This window comes from Apteryx mantelli, chromosome 5, assembly GCF_036417845.1.
Source record: "Apteryx mantelli isolate bAptMan1 chromosome 5, bAptMan1.hap1, whole genome shotgun sequence".
NCBI lineage: Eukaryota > Metazoa > Chordata > Aves > Apterygiformes > Apterygidae > Apteryx > Apteryx mantelli.
The window spans coordinates 7,108,427-7,122,599 of record NC_089982.1 but is presented as its reverse complement, the minus strand read 5'-3'; positions in this window follow the sequence as shown (position 1 = coordinate 7,122,599).

The following is a 14,173-nucleotide window of genomic DNA, read 5'->3' as shown; positions in this document are numbered from 1 at the left end:
TCACCTCTTTGCCCTTTCAGCAGAGCATATCATAAATGAACAGCAGGGCAGCACCTCCTCAGGGTCCACGCAAAAAAAATGAGTCGCCCGGAGTGACTTTTGCATACGGTATAGTATCTCAGCCTACCAGGAATTCCCAAAAGCCCCTGAGGCCAGCTATGCCTACATATACACCTAACAGGACCTGATGAATGGCAGCATGGCGTATGGGACAAGGCGCAGCTTGTTGTAAGGTGTTCTCCCCAAAACTAGCCAAAACTAAGCACAGCTCCAATAGTCCTCCCTCTCTGCCCAGGCCAAAGGATTGGCTGCATTTTTGCCACACAGCACTTAGTCCTGGGTCTTCTCCGGGACCCACGTAATGCCCCATGGCCTTAAGTCAGTTGTTATTTTTGTATGTTTTTCCTCAATTCAAAATATCTGAAATAATGCAAAGCCAGTGTTGTCCCCCATCACAGTGGCGCTTTCATAGGATAACACGAAGGGCATGTAATTTATGATACGGGGTGCGTCATGCGGGTCTGTAGGGTTACTTAAGGGGTGAATTCTGCTCGGGTAGTTTGAGGTGACACCCCTGGGTAAAATGGGGGGAGACAAACCTGATGCAGCCCTGTCTGTACTATCTAGTCCCTGGCACATACTGTCTCCCAGGCTGGGCCTGGACATTGTCCCAAAGAGTGCTAGGCAGCATGGGCCACAGCTTCCAGGGGTCGTGCTAACAGTTTAAGTCACGCTCATGGTCAGCAGTGCAGTCTGCTGATTTGTTCCCTGCGCTTGTTTTATTAGCAGGATAGCTGTAGCTTCTGAGTCCAGTAACCTCAAAGGTTAGGTCAGCCTGGCTCTGGGACAGCTTTAATTCAGCTGGGTTTCCGTCACTTTGCTGGCATCCCGGGCACCATCCTGCTGAAGGCTTCTGCCAGGTCTTTGACAAGAACAATAATCCATTTGGTCAAAATCGTTCTCCTTGCTAGAGGGACACAGAAAAGCACGTTACAGACATTTTCCAGTTAGAAGAATGAGCTTTATGCTCTCGTTATCCTAGCAAGACTTTTCACTAATTGATGAGCACTGCTCCGCAAGAGCAGTCTGGTTCAGCACATCAGAATGGCAGCTTTTGTAGGTAGGTGTATACCTGCGATGGATATGTGTCTCATCATTCAGGAACCAGAATTCTAGGCTCTCGGCTCCGGGCTTCCAAACTCTCTTAGTCTTTCTTTTATTGCTAATTTAAATGTAATTAGCTCTGTAGTATATTTAAACACAACTTTTAAGCATCCTAACAGCTAATGAAGATTACAGTATAGTCCCAGCAGTACTTGACAAGGAGCTCATATGACCAAATAGATACGAAAATAGTGTTATTTCATTCAGGGAGCTTATGTTCAGAAACCTCAGCAGATCTTTTGCAGTATCACATCTGGGCTATTCCAAAGCAAGTTGGGTAGCAAAAACTGGAGTGTTTGCACAGGATTCACTCAGAGGAGGCTATCAGCTTTTAAGATGACTGGCACTGTCATGCTAAAACAAGGAAAAAAGAAAATGGAGGTGACAAACTATTATTTGTTTTGTTCTCATAGAAATTTGCAGTAGCTTTGAAATCTGATAGGACTCTTTTTTTATATATATATAAAGTTGTGGACACACAACTGGCCCACAAATGATCCTCTAGATCATTTTTGAGTGAGTCAATGCACAGTTAGCCCTGTTGGCAGAAATGGCACACTGTAGAAAAGATTATCTAAAGAAAAGCCACCGTTCATATTTGCATTACTATCTGAAACACTGAGTGAAAAGTATTTAGCCTCTGTTTCTAGTTTGTTTGTTTTTTTAATTTAATCGCATTGTGAAGTTTTCTTTGTTACTTACTTTCTGATCCCATCAGGACTCACTCCAATAAGACATTTGATTACCAGAGATTTCATCAGAGAGAGCCAATATGGACTCTCTCATCCCATGGGGCACGTTATAACTACATAACAGGATCACAACAGGATTAGATGAACCCAGACCTCATGTACAGGAAGAGGGCTTGACACCAGCTCCCACTGAAGTGCATGGCAAAACCACTGATTTGATTGCTGAGGCATCTTCAACCTTAATAAAAAGTTTTGTTACCTTACTGTCTTTCCAGGCCATGCCTTCCGTGGCAACTGCATGTGGAGCCCTAATGGAGTCCATTTAAAGAAATGAAGAGTATTCTGTGCCTTTACTCCAGCATTTGGAGGCAATGTTAAAAAAAAAAAAAGAATAATTCAGTAGGAAGAGGAGGAGAGGAATATATTTTGCATGAGTAACTGCTATTAAAAAGACTTGAAGTGGTGAACGCTAGGAAGGGCTGTGGAGCCTAAGTCTAATTTTACCTGATGTGATGTTAATCAGGAATCACTCCTGAGCTGTGGATCAAATTGGCATGGTACGTTACAGTACCTCAACTTGGCATCAGATCCAAATCTCTCAGGAGTTCCTTCTGTCAGTCCCGTTAGCACTGAAATCAAGATGATGGGCCTGGCCTTGGTAAAGCTCAGCATTCACACACCAAACCATTTTACCCATGTTCCAGAAAAGGACCAGTTAGCACACCATAACATTAACATTGCACATTTTACTCTACTTGCAGATGTCTCAGCAGCTTCCCTGCTGCTGGATTTCATTGATGTGTTACCTCATCTTAAATCATGGCTTAGTATTACACCCGTGAGCAGCCCTGTGGTCCTTCGGTCTTACAAGTGTCTTACTTCTGTTTTTGCTTTTTAGACCAGAGCTTAGCATACATCATGTGGGCGGAAGCCTGTGGACAACGTGGCAGCAGCAGGACATTTCTGCAGAACGCTCTTTCTCTTCTAGAAGTTGGACTATAAGCAGAGAGGCACAGTCCCCTTCCTTGCTTGTTCTTCCTTGGTCCCCAGCTCCACGCACTGCCTGCGTTTCGCTCTGTGCATGGTGCATTTTATGGTGCTGGATGGCTGTTGTGTGTCCTCGTCATTCTCCCTGAGCCTGGCTGTGCCAGCCCCTGGGGCGACGTTCCTCTAGGGACCAGTCGTGGCCCCTTTTTTGGTGATTTAGGCCCTGGTCTCATCTGATGCCTGCACTTTTGAGGGCTTTGGACTCTTCTACACTAGCACCACGGGTAGCTGTGTGAGCACAGAATAAGGGACACTTGCAGTTACAAGCCGAAGGAGCTCGCACAGCACAGGCGAGCCACCATCAGTTCTGGCAAAGCTGGGCAAGGCCTGAGGCCTGCCCTGCCAAATTACTGCAGGGGCTGTGGCCTGCTCCTAGCAGTGGTGTCACTCTGCCTTTCTGGGTTTATGGCCTTTGTGTGTAGGACAGAAACCTTGCTGCATCTCCAGGAATATAGATAGAGGAAATTATATCTTCATTACTAGCCTCGCTAAGAGAAAACAAGTACCCCCACAGGGCAGTGATGTGGTTGTTTCTCTGTCCTGATCCCGGCCACAGTTTGTAGCTGTGAGAGGCTGAGCCTCCCAAGGCTTCGCTCCAGAGGAGGGTCTCTCCTGTGGGGAAGGGGTTGGTTGTGTGAGAGAGAAGGAGGCTGGAGGCAAGAAGAGTGTCCCTGGAGAGCTGAGTTTGCCTGGAAGGGGCCAAGTGCCTGGGCCAACGTCCCTGGGAGCTGCGGCACCAGGCCGGGCGCTGGGTTTTGGGTCTCCCGGGCTGTGGGGCTGCACTGCTGCCTGCCCCGATGCCCTGCCAGGACTCAGGCAGCAGCACAGCCGGGAGAGGGAGATCGGCCGCCGGGGCCACCTGCGACCTTCTCGTTGGCCTTCTGTCTCCGCAGGGAGAAAACTCCTTTGGGCCCTTTGGCTCCATGGTGGGACTGCTGGCGCCTTTGGTCTGCGACTCGCTGGCCACGTCCCGCCAGCAGGCAGGGGCCTGCCTCGGCCACCTCCTCCGCATACGAGGTGAGGGCAGCCCCCTGCCAGCCTCGGCCGGCCGGGCCGCACTGGGGCCTCCCACCGCGGCGGCGGGAGGTAAATGCTGACCCCGAGGCGCCTGCGCCCCCCCTTCACCCCCTCCCCCACCAAGGGCCCGCCGGGGCCTCAGCGCGGGGCGGCCCCGGGAGGGCCCCGCAACGGCGCCCAGCCCCTGCGGCCACCGCGGGAGGCCGAGGCTGTGGTGCTGCGAGCCGGGCCTCCCCCACGGAGGGCTCGGGGCCCCGCTGCCCGCAGGCAGGGCGGCCTCCCGCGCGGGGCGCGGAGGCGGCGAGCCGGGGGCAGCAGCGCGGCCCGGGGCACAGCCGGCGGGGGCGGCGCTGCCGGGGCCGCTCCCGGCCCGCGGCCCGGGGCGGCGGCGAGGTGGCCGCCGGCTGTGCTGTGCCCGGCATCCCAGGGGAGAGCGCGCTGTGGCCCTGGGTCGCAAAGGTGCCTCGCAAAGCCGGGGAGGAGGCCGTGGGCAGCAGCCTGGCCAGGTGCTTGTGGAGCCTGAGTCAGTAGGACTGAGGCAAAGGGCTCCAGTCTCCGTGGGGTGGAAGGAGGAGGGGGCCTCCAGCGCCCCAGCCCGGCTTTTGCTTTCCTGCAGCTCCCAGGAGACCACGCAGCGGTCAGGCGGCAGCAGTGAACGTTTCCCCACTCTCAGCTGGTGCCGTTCTGGGTGTGCAGATAGGTGGTGCTGGGGAACCGGGCTAGTCCTCCCTGGGGCTTTGTGGGGCAGGGGCTGAAGTGTCCCCACTGAGCGGGAGCTGCTGTCGCGCAGCAGGGAAGCGGGCTGTGGGAGCTGGGGAGCGGGGGTCTGTGGGGCCCTGTGCAGTCTCTGCCTGGGGGCTGCAGTCCCTCCTGCCCTCTGGCCAGCTGCAGGCAGTGGTACTGGGACCCTGCTCCCTGCCTGGTTGCTCAGCTACTGAGGCCAGGGAGCTCATACCACTCCTGTAGCTGAGTGTCAGTGCGGGTTTGGGGCAGCAGCCACTTGTTCCTGGAGGATCCTGAACAGCACAGCCCCTGCAGTTACTGCTCTGCTTGCGGCTGCCTCCAAGCACGAACAGCGCCAGGCCTGCTGGAGGAGAAAAGCCCTTCCTGCCTGCCTGCGCTGTCCTCCGTGCAGAGGTGGTGAAGCAGCCACTGCCCCTGGTCTTGGGGGATTGGGCTGCAGGGACAGTCACTGCTTGCAGAGTGAAGTAAAGTCCGAATGGCCAGAGCCTAGTGACTGCCCGTCCCCCCGGGACTGCGTCGTGGGGGAACCCTGACCCGGTTCCCAAGCACGGCCCAACCCACGTGGGACTCCCCCTGCCCCAACATTCTCCCTGGGCCCGGGAGGGGAGGGCTGGTGCCTGGGGGCTCAGGAAGGGGCTCAGGGCGCTGTGGTGGGGCTCAGACACAGGGCTGGTGCAGCTCTGGCGGGAGGGTAAAAGGGAGGGTAAAGGGGTGGTTTTGAGGGCTCAGAAATGGAGGCTAAGTCCTGTGTTTCTAGGTCTTGAAAACAGATTCGTTGGGCTGGTTTCAGAGCTCAGAAACAGGGGCTTGGTCCTGTGTTTTTGGTACTCAAAGAAAAGCTCAGTGGGCTGTTTTGGGGGCCCAGAAACAGGGGCTAAGTCCTGCGTTTTTGGTGCTCAAAACCAGATTCACTGAACTAGTTTCAGAGCTCAGAAACGAGGGCTAAGTCCTGTGGTTTTGAGGCTTGAAAACAGAGATTAAGTCATCCGTTTTCAGCCCCTGAACCAGTGGCCAAGGGGGCCCTTTTTGTGGGTGGTGGGTGGGAGAGCTGCAAGAATGCAGGATTTAGCTTCCCTTCCCAAGTCCTGCATTTTGGGGCCTCAAAAAGCATGTTCTTCGGGCTGTTTTGGGTGCTCGAAAACAGAGGCTAAGTCCTGTGGTTTTGGGGCTTCAAAACTACTCCAGTGGGCTGTTCGGGGGCTCTGAAACAGAGGCTAAGTGCTGCGTTTCTGAGCTCAAAACCAGAGGCTAAGTCCTGCGTTTTTGGGGCTTTAAAACAGAGACTAAGTCATCCGTTTTCAGCCTCAAACCGGAGGCCAAGGGGGCCCTTTTTGCATGGGGTGGGAGGACGAGAGGGGTGGGAGGTGGCTGGGCTGGGTGGTGGGAGGGGGTGGGCAGGGCCCACGTGTGCACCCCAGCGGCAGGGAGGCTGGCGTGCACCCCAGCGGCAGGGAGGCTGGCATGCACCAGGCTGAACTTGGCGTCCGAGATGGTGTCTGCTCGCGTTTCCTTCCCCAAAAGTGCCTTTCAATGCCAGAAACTGTCTTCCCATTCCAATATTTATTCACCCTTTGTACAAGACTTGGAATAATTATTCAATTTGTATACAATGTTCATAAACTAACTGTGCAATGTGTGTGCAATATTAAAGATGATATTAATATGCAAGTTGTGACAGTGATTGATTTACGACCTTGTCAGTCCCCAAGATTGCTGTGAGGAGCCCGAGCTGGAGCTGAGCTGTCCCAAGCTGGCGCTGTACTCCCATCCCAGCAGGGTTTCTGTGGAGGCCAAGAGCCAGGCGGGCGCAGGCAGGTCGTCCCCAGCCAGGAGCGGGACCGCGCGCAGGGCAGGAGGGAGGCGAGTGGAGTTGTGCTGCTGGGAGCAGGGAGCCGGGCGCCTTCTGCCAGGGACGAACTAAACCTCACGTTGTCTCTCTGCATCGCGGCTCTGCTGGTTCCCTTTCCCAGCGCAGAAAGGAGGTGCGAGAACATCGCACGGTGTCGGCACCCCTGGACGTGACGCAGAGGCAGGCAGTGAGGCTGGAGCTGTTCCTCAGCAGTGACACAAGCCCTGCAGGCGATTTAGGGAGAAGGCAGCAGGGGAAAATGCCCCCGGGCTCCCCAGGAAGCGCCTCCGAGGCCCCAACGTCCCCGTGCGGGTGAGAGGGGCAGGGATGCAGCCCCTCCTGCCGGACACGCTCTCCCGGGCTCCTCACACAGGCGGCAGCGCCTAACAGCTGGTGCAACGCAGGGGTGTTTGCACTGTCATCCGCAATGGCACTGCTGGGGCTCCTTTGTCCCCTGTAAAAGTTAAAAAAAAAAAACAAAAAAAACCACACACACAACTCCCCCCCCAAAAATACCTGAAGTGTCTTTCAGGAGAGGCCCAGCAGCACAAGGAGCAACCCCAGGCCCCGCGATGGGGCCGTTTCCCAGCCCAGTCTCGGCCCAGCGCAGCTCCAGCACCAACGCTGACCAGGCGCAGGTCGGGGTGGGTGCTGGCAGCGCCGGCAGCAGCAGCTCCTGGGGCAGTGCTGCTCACCAGAGCTTTCCTGAACTTCCTTCACAGCGACCCGTCCTGCAAAACAGGAAGCACAAACCCATCAGGCAGAGGCTTTAACACAGCACTACCCGCACCCCAGCTCCCCGTGCGCCACCCTCCCTCCCGCTGGCGTTTCCTCCCCTCACACAGATATTTGTACCATGCAGACAGAGACAGCCGGGGCTTTCTCCCAGCCCAGCCAGCTCCGCTCAAGCGCAGCCATCACACGGAGGGGATTGAGCGCTCACCCGCTGCCCTTTGCTGCTGGCCATCCCCGGGGCCAGCACTGCCCCTGCCCTGGGCAGAGCCCCGGCAGCAGGGGGACGGTCCCTCTGCTCCGCCCAGCCCTGGCAGCCTGGCCCGGCGCTCCCCAGCCATGCAGACAGACTGGTGCTGACCCCCTCCAGCCCGCACGGGCCCCGTGGGGATAGGGGCATGGGGACACGGTGTCCCAAGGCAGCATCACCCAGTTCAGCCGTGCCCACCCTGCTGGGTGCCCCACAGCCCCCTGCACTCAGCGCTGGGGCTGCAGGGACAGAAACCACCTTTGACCCCAAACAGCCCCCACGCAGCCACAGCCCCTGGACCCAACCCTGAGGCAGCCAGTGCCCCAGCCCAGGGGTGCAGCCGCCCCGTGGGCAGCCCTGCCGGGGGGATAGGCACCACAGCTTCTAGTGACCCTCAAACCACTCCCTGCCACAGGACAGGGAGCACAAACTGGTGCTACAAACCAAAAGGAGGTTCTGCTAAACAACAGCCCCCACCCACCCCCTGGGCTCTGGGGTCCTTGGAGACCCCTCAGGCACTGCTGGGCCTCCAGCCAGTAGCCAGAGCTCCACTGAGCCCCCCAGCGCAGGCCCTGGCATCACAGCAGGCTTCGGTGTGGTCAGTCACCGCGCCTGGGCTCACCCGAGGTTTCCTGCAGCTCCTGTGTCCTCCAACGCTCCTCACCCAGGGGGGGTGTTGGTGCTCCTCACGGAGGCTCATGGCTGAGCATTCCTGGCTCCTCGTTGCACCGCCACAGCATTACCTGCACTGCCAAAAGCCCCTGTGAGGACCTGGCAGCAGAACTGCAGCAGGACACGGCTCTGGCATCAAGGAGGAGTTCCCAGCTCAGGGCCCAACTGCTCTGCACAGAGCCCAGAGCCCCCCCTCCTCCAAGCCCCCTTGTAGGGGCACCCGGGGGACGTCCCAAGTCTGGGGCACCCTGGTGTGAGCACCCTCCCTTGCTCCCGAATTACCAAGGCTGCCGCAGGCACGAGGAGCCCAGCCGGGGATCTGCTTTCTGCTGCCCCGGCTGTCCCTGCCACCGGCTATGCGGAGGAGGCTGTCAGCAGTGGGGACCCAGGCGGCCGGAGCGCCGTCCCCCTGTGCTGGCTCTCTGAAGGCAGCAAAACCAGCTCATTGAGGGCAAACCCTGCTTTTAAGGCGTTCATCGCACAGCACCCCATGGCATCGCCAGGGCCACTCAAGGGGGACCCCTGCTGCATGGGGGCAGCTCGGGCCCACGGCAGCGGGGCATCATCCTGGGCCAAACCCCGATCGCCCCCCCCAACCGAGGCAGTTAGAGCTGAGACACCCAAAGTGCCCAGTTCCTCCCTGGTTCTCGGGTGTGATGCTCAGCCCTCCCTGCCCCGGGCCCGAAGGGGGACGGCACCCGTCTGCCTCCAGAAGAAGGGGGGTTGCAGCAAGTCGTTGGCGTCCCAGGTCCTGCCCAGGAGGAATATGACGCTGATGCTGGAGGTTTCTTCCTCCTGACTCCTGGTGCTTCTTGGGGGGTTTTCCAGGCTCGCTAGCACAGTCCCCTTCCTTGCTTGTTCTTCCCTGGTCCTCAGCTCCACACACTGCCCGCGTTTCGCTCTGTGCCTGGTGCATTTTATGGTGTTGGATGGCTGTTGTGGGTCCTCGTCGTTCTCCCTGAGCCCAGTTGTGCTGTGCCAGCCCCCGGGGCGGCGTTCCTCTAGGGACCAGTCGTGGCCCCTTTTTTGGCAACTTTGTTCCCCGTAACCAGGCCATGTTCACTCATGGCCCTGAGGCAGTGCTTTGGCCTGCCCCATCTCCGAGGTGGGGAAACCGATTCTGGTTATTTTTACTCCCATTTTTCTCCTGGAGGAACTTTGATTCCCGGGGAGGAAGGTGTTACCCAGCCGGTACCACCGAGGGCTGGGGCCCTGCCTCCCGCATCTGCTGCCTGCGGGGTGTCGTGCCTTTCCCTCTGCCCTAATGCCCCTTGGAGGAGCGACTGGCAGCGAGCGGGATAAAACCCCGCGTGGCTCCGGCCGGGCCAGGCTGCCCCCGAAACGGAGGCAGCTGTGGCCTGCCTGTGGGGCCTGGGAGCGGGGCATTCCCCCCAGGGCCAGCCTGACTGGGGCGTTTGGTCTGGCTCTGCCCCAGGCAGGTTTGTTTTTTACTCTGGGCTCTGTTTGTTTTGGTTTGGGTTTGTGTGTTTGGGTGTAATTCTCGTTGTGTTAGTGTTGGCGTGCTGGTTAGGTTGGTGTCTGTTGCCATGTTTCGGAGCCGACGGTCCCTTGGGGATCCCTGTCAGAGGCCATTAAGGGCTAAGGACAGGGTGGGCACGGTGCCGGGCACCCACGCGGTGACTTGGCCGCGGCACAGTTGCTCGAGGAGGCGATGCTGCTCTCGGCAAGTAGGTGACGGGGCCGCAGCGACCCAGGGACTTGCAGGAATTTGGACCCCGGCACCGCGGCGCTCGTTGAGCTGGCAGCGGCTGCGGGGCAGTGGCAGGGCCGCGTCGCCCTCGCGGGGAGGCCAGGCCGGGCCAGAGCCGAAGCCGGAGCCAGGGCCGGGGCAGGAGCGCTACCCCCTCTGGGTGGCGCTTAAATGGGCAGGGGTGGGGCCTCGGGCACCTCCTGCTGCTCCAGGGCAGGGATGTGGGCGGAGCACCCTTAGACACTGCTGGGCTGGGCTGGGCCTCATTGGCCACAACCCTCTGTGAGGTGTGAGGGCGTGTTGCGGGGCAGGCCCTCATTGGCTGGCAGCCCTCTATGATGTGCACAGGTGTGTCCCAGGGCAGGCCCTTATTGGCTGGCAGCCCTCTGGGAGGTGTATGAGTGTGTCCCCGGGGCGGGCCCTCATTGGCTGAAAGCCCTCTGTGATGTGCACAGGCATGTCCCGGAAGAGGCCCTCATTGGCTGGCAGCCCTCTGTGATGTGCACAGGCGTGTCCTGAGGCAGGCCCTCATTGGCTGGAAGCCCTCTGTGATGTGCACAGGTGAGTCCAGAGACAGGCCCTCATTGGCTGGAAGCCCTCTGTGATGTGCATAGGCGTGTCCTGGGACAAGCCTTCATTGGCTGGCAGCCCTCTGTGATGTGCACAGGCGTGTCCTGGGGCAGGCCCTCATTGGCTGGAAGCCCTCTGTGATGCATGCGAATTTGCACAGTTGAGGGGAAAAGAAGACAAGAGCACCCAGAAGAAATGACCTGCGGCAGACGCAAAGGGCCAATTGTTCTCGATTGTTATTGCACACGAGACAGAACCATTAATAGAACAAGCAGGAAGTTTTTCAGACACGGCACTTGCTTCTGAGCTTTCCTTAGGATTTCAAGAGAGCGCAGTCTTCTGTGTAGTTGGGATGCGGGAAGAAGTTTGGGCAGATGGACACTAGAGGAGAGAGCGAATCTCTCTGCCCTGAGGGCGTTTAGAGGGAACCGGCGGTCCCTCTGTCCTTCCTGCTGTGGACTGCCTGTTCCTGTTCCTGCCCCAGCCCCTGCCTTGTGCAACTCACGTATTTGCACACTGAGTCTGCCCCAAAAGCTGATCCAGCTGAGAAGTAACCCAGCAGGTGTGGACACAAGGAAGAGAGCGAGAATCAAGTGTTGGCAAGGTGACAGAATTGTGTCTTTCAGCCGCAAAGCAACATCTGTAAGAATGGCAACTCTCCACGTTGCCCATAGGCTGACCATTTTGGCTGGTGACGTGGCAGTGCTAGGAACGGGCGCTCTCCAGCTGTGGTGTGCACAGTGCTTCGCATAACACAGTCACACTCCCAGCCAGGCGCTGAGTCCTGCTGCACTACACAGACTAAAATAAAGACCTGCAACATGTCACAGAATCACAGAATCACAGAATCGCTGAGGTTGGAAGGGACCTCTGGAGATCATCTAGTCCAACCCCCCTGCTCAGGCAGGGTCACCTAGAGCACATTGCACAGGATTGCATCCAGGCGCATTTTGAATATCTCCAGAGAAGGAGATTCCACCACCTCTCTGGGCAACCTGTTCCAGTGCTCTGTCACCCTCACAGTGAAAAAGTTTTTCCTCATGTTCAGATGGAAGTGTCTGTGTTTCAGTTGGTGCCCGTTGCCTCGCGTCCTGTCGCTCGGCACCACTGAAAAGAGTCTGGTCCCATCCTCTCGACACCCTCCCTTCAGATACTTGTACACATTGAGAAGATCCCCCCTCAGGCCTCTCTTCTCCAGGCCAAAAAGGCCCAGCTCTCTCAGCCTTTCCTAATGAGAGAGATGTTCCAGTCCCCTAATCATCTTTGTAGCCCTTCGCTGGACTTGCTCCAGTAGTGCCACATCCCTCTTGTACTGGGGAGCCCAGAACTGGACGCAGTACTCCAGATGTGGCCTCACCAGGGCTGAGTAGAGGGGGAGAATCACCTCCCTCGACCTGCTGGCAACACTCTTCCTGATGCACCCCAGGATACCATTGGCCTTCTTGGCCACAAGGGCACATTGCTGCCTCATACTTAACTTGGTGTCCACCAGCACTCCCAGGTCCTTCTCAGCAGAGCTGCTTTCCAGCAGGTCAACCCCCAACCTGTACTGGTGCATGGGGTTATTCCTCCCCAGGTGCAGGACCCTGCACTTGCCTTTGTTGAATTTCATGAGGTTCCTCTCTGCCCACCTCTCCAGCCTGTCCAAGTCTCTTTGAATGGCAGCACAACCCTCTGGGGTATCAGCCACTCCTCCCAGTTTTGTATCGTCAGCAAACTTGCTGAGGGTGCACTCTGTGCCTTCATCCAGGTCATTGATGAAGAAGTTGAACAAGACTGGACCCAGTACTGACCCCTGGGGGACACTGCTAGCTACAGGCCTCCAACTAGACTCTGTGCCACTGATCACAACTCTCTGAGCTCTGCCATTCAGCCAGTTCTCAATCCACCTCACTGTCCACTCATCTAACCCACACTTCCTGAGCTTGTCTATGAGGATGCTATGGGAGACAGTGTCAAAAGCCTTGCTGAAGTCTAGGTAGACAACATCCACTGCTCTCCCCTCATCTACCCAGCCAGTCATTCCATCAGAGAAGGCTATCGGATTGGTTAGGCATGATTTCCCCTTGCTGAAGCCATGCTGACTACTCCTGATCACCTTCTTTTCCTCCACATGCTTGGAGATGGCCTCCAGGATGAACTGCTCCATCACCTTTCCAGGGATGGAGGTGAGGCTGACTGGCCTGTAGTTCCCTGGGTCCTCCTTCTTGCCCTTTTTGAAGACTGGGGTGACATTGGCTTTCTTCCAATCCTCGGGCACCTCTCCTGTTCTCCATGACCTTTCAAAGATGATGGAGAGTGGCTTAGCAATAATGTCCACCAGGTCCCTCAGCACTCGTGGGTGCATCCCATCAGGGCCCATGGATTTGTGGGTGTCAAGTTTGCTTAAATGATCTCTAACCCACTCCTCCTCCACCAAGGCAAAGTCTTCCTTCCTCCAGACTTTCTCTCTTGCCTCCAGGATCTGGGGTTCCTGAGGGCTGGCCTGAGCAGTAAAGACTGAAGCAAAGAAGGCATTCAGTAACTCTGCCTTCTCTGCATCCTTCATCACCAGGGCACCCACCCCGTTCAGCAAAGGGCCCACATTTTCCCTAGTCTTCCTCTTGCTACTGATGTGTTTGAAGAAGCCCTTCTTGCTGTCCTTGACATCTCTTGCCAGATTTAATTCCAAAGGGGCCTTAGCCTTCCTCGTCGCATCCCTGCAAGTTTTCAAGACCCAACTAGATGAAGCCCTGGGCAACCTGCTCTAATGCCATAGCTGACCCTGCTTTGAGCAAGGGATTGGACTGCAGATCCACCAGGGTCCCTTCTAAGCTCAAATATCCTATGATCCTAATGTCGTTTTGGCTTCTTATGGTAACTGAGACCTTCGCTCCTGTTCTTTGCATGTTCTGGAGGAGAAACTCCTTTGGGCAACAGGCCGTGCCTCAATAAGTATGTGCTGACTTCAGAGATCCCCCAGGCTGCTGTGTGCTCTTGGTGTCCCTGGCCCCCAGACATTTACCTTGGCCCTGAAATGCTGCCAGGGCCTGTCAGTGTGGTGTAGCTCTGACCTGTTGTGAGGGACAGGCGTCAGCTGCCCATGGAGAGAGAGAGACTCCAGTTCTGCCTTTGGTCAGCAAAGATGCGTTTAGCCCTTTCCCAACAGGATGTCTCTTATGTGGCACAGATTTAGGGAGAACAAGGCGTGGGAAAGGGATATGATGCTGAGGTGCAGCAAAAGCAATGTGAATGGGGAGGTCACACTGTTATGCAGATCACAGCTTTCCACCAGCTTTCAGCTGGGGACACATAAGTGTCTCCATTCACACAACTCCTGTTTCAGGTTGTGGCTGGCCAACAAGGACAGAGGAGCAGGTCACCTCTGGCTCCGAGGGTAGGACCCAGAGCCGGGAGGGGCTGGGAGCCGCTGCTCAGGCCAAGTTGGTGACCAGACCCCTTCAAGGAAACTCAGGAGATTGGAGTGATTGAGGGAAATGGGGAAATTTGGCTTTGGGGCACTTTGGAGTCCTTTGCCTGCTGCCCTACCCGGTCCCCTGCCCTGAGTGGGCGTGGCCCTGGAGCACAGCCCTTATTGGCTGGCAGGTCTTTGTGACGTGCACGGGCGGGTCCCAGGGCGAGCCTTAATTGGCCAGCAGCCTTCTGTGATGCGCAGGGGCGTGTCCCCAAACAGGCCCTCATTGGCTGGAAGCCCTCTGTGATGCAGGCGGGCGTGTCTGGGGCAG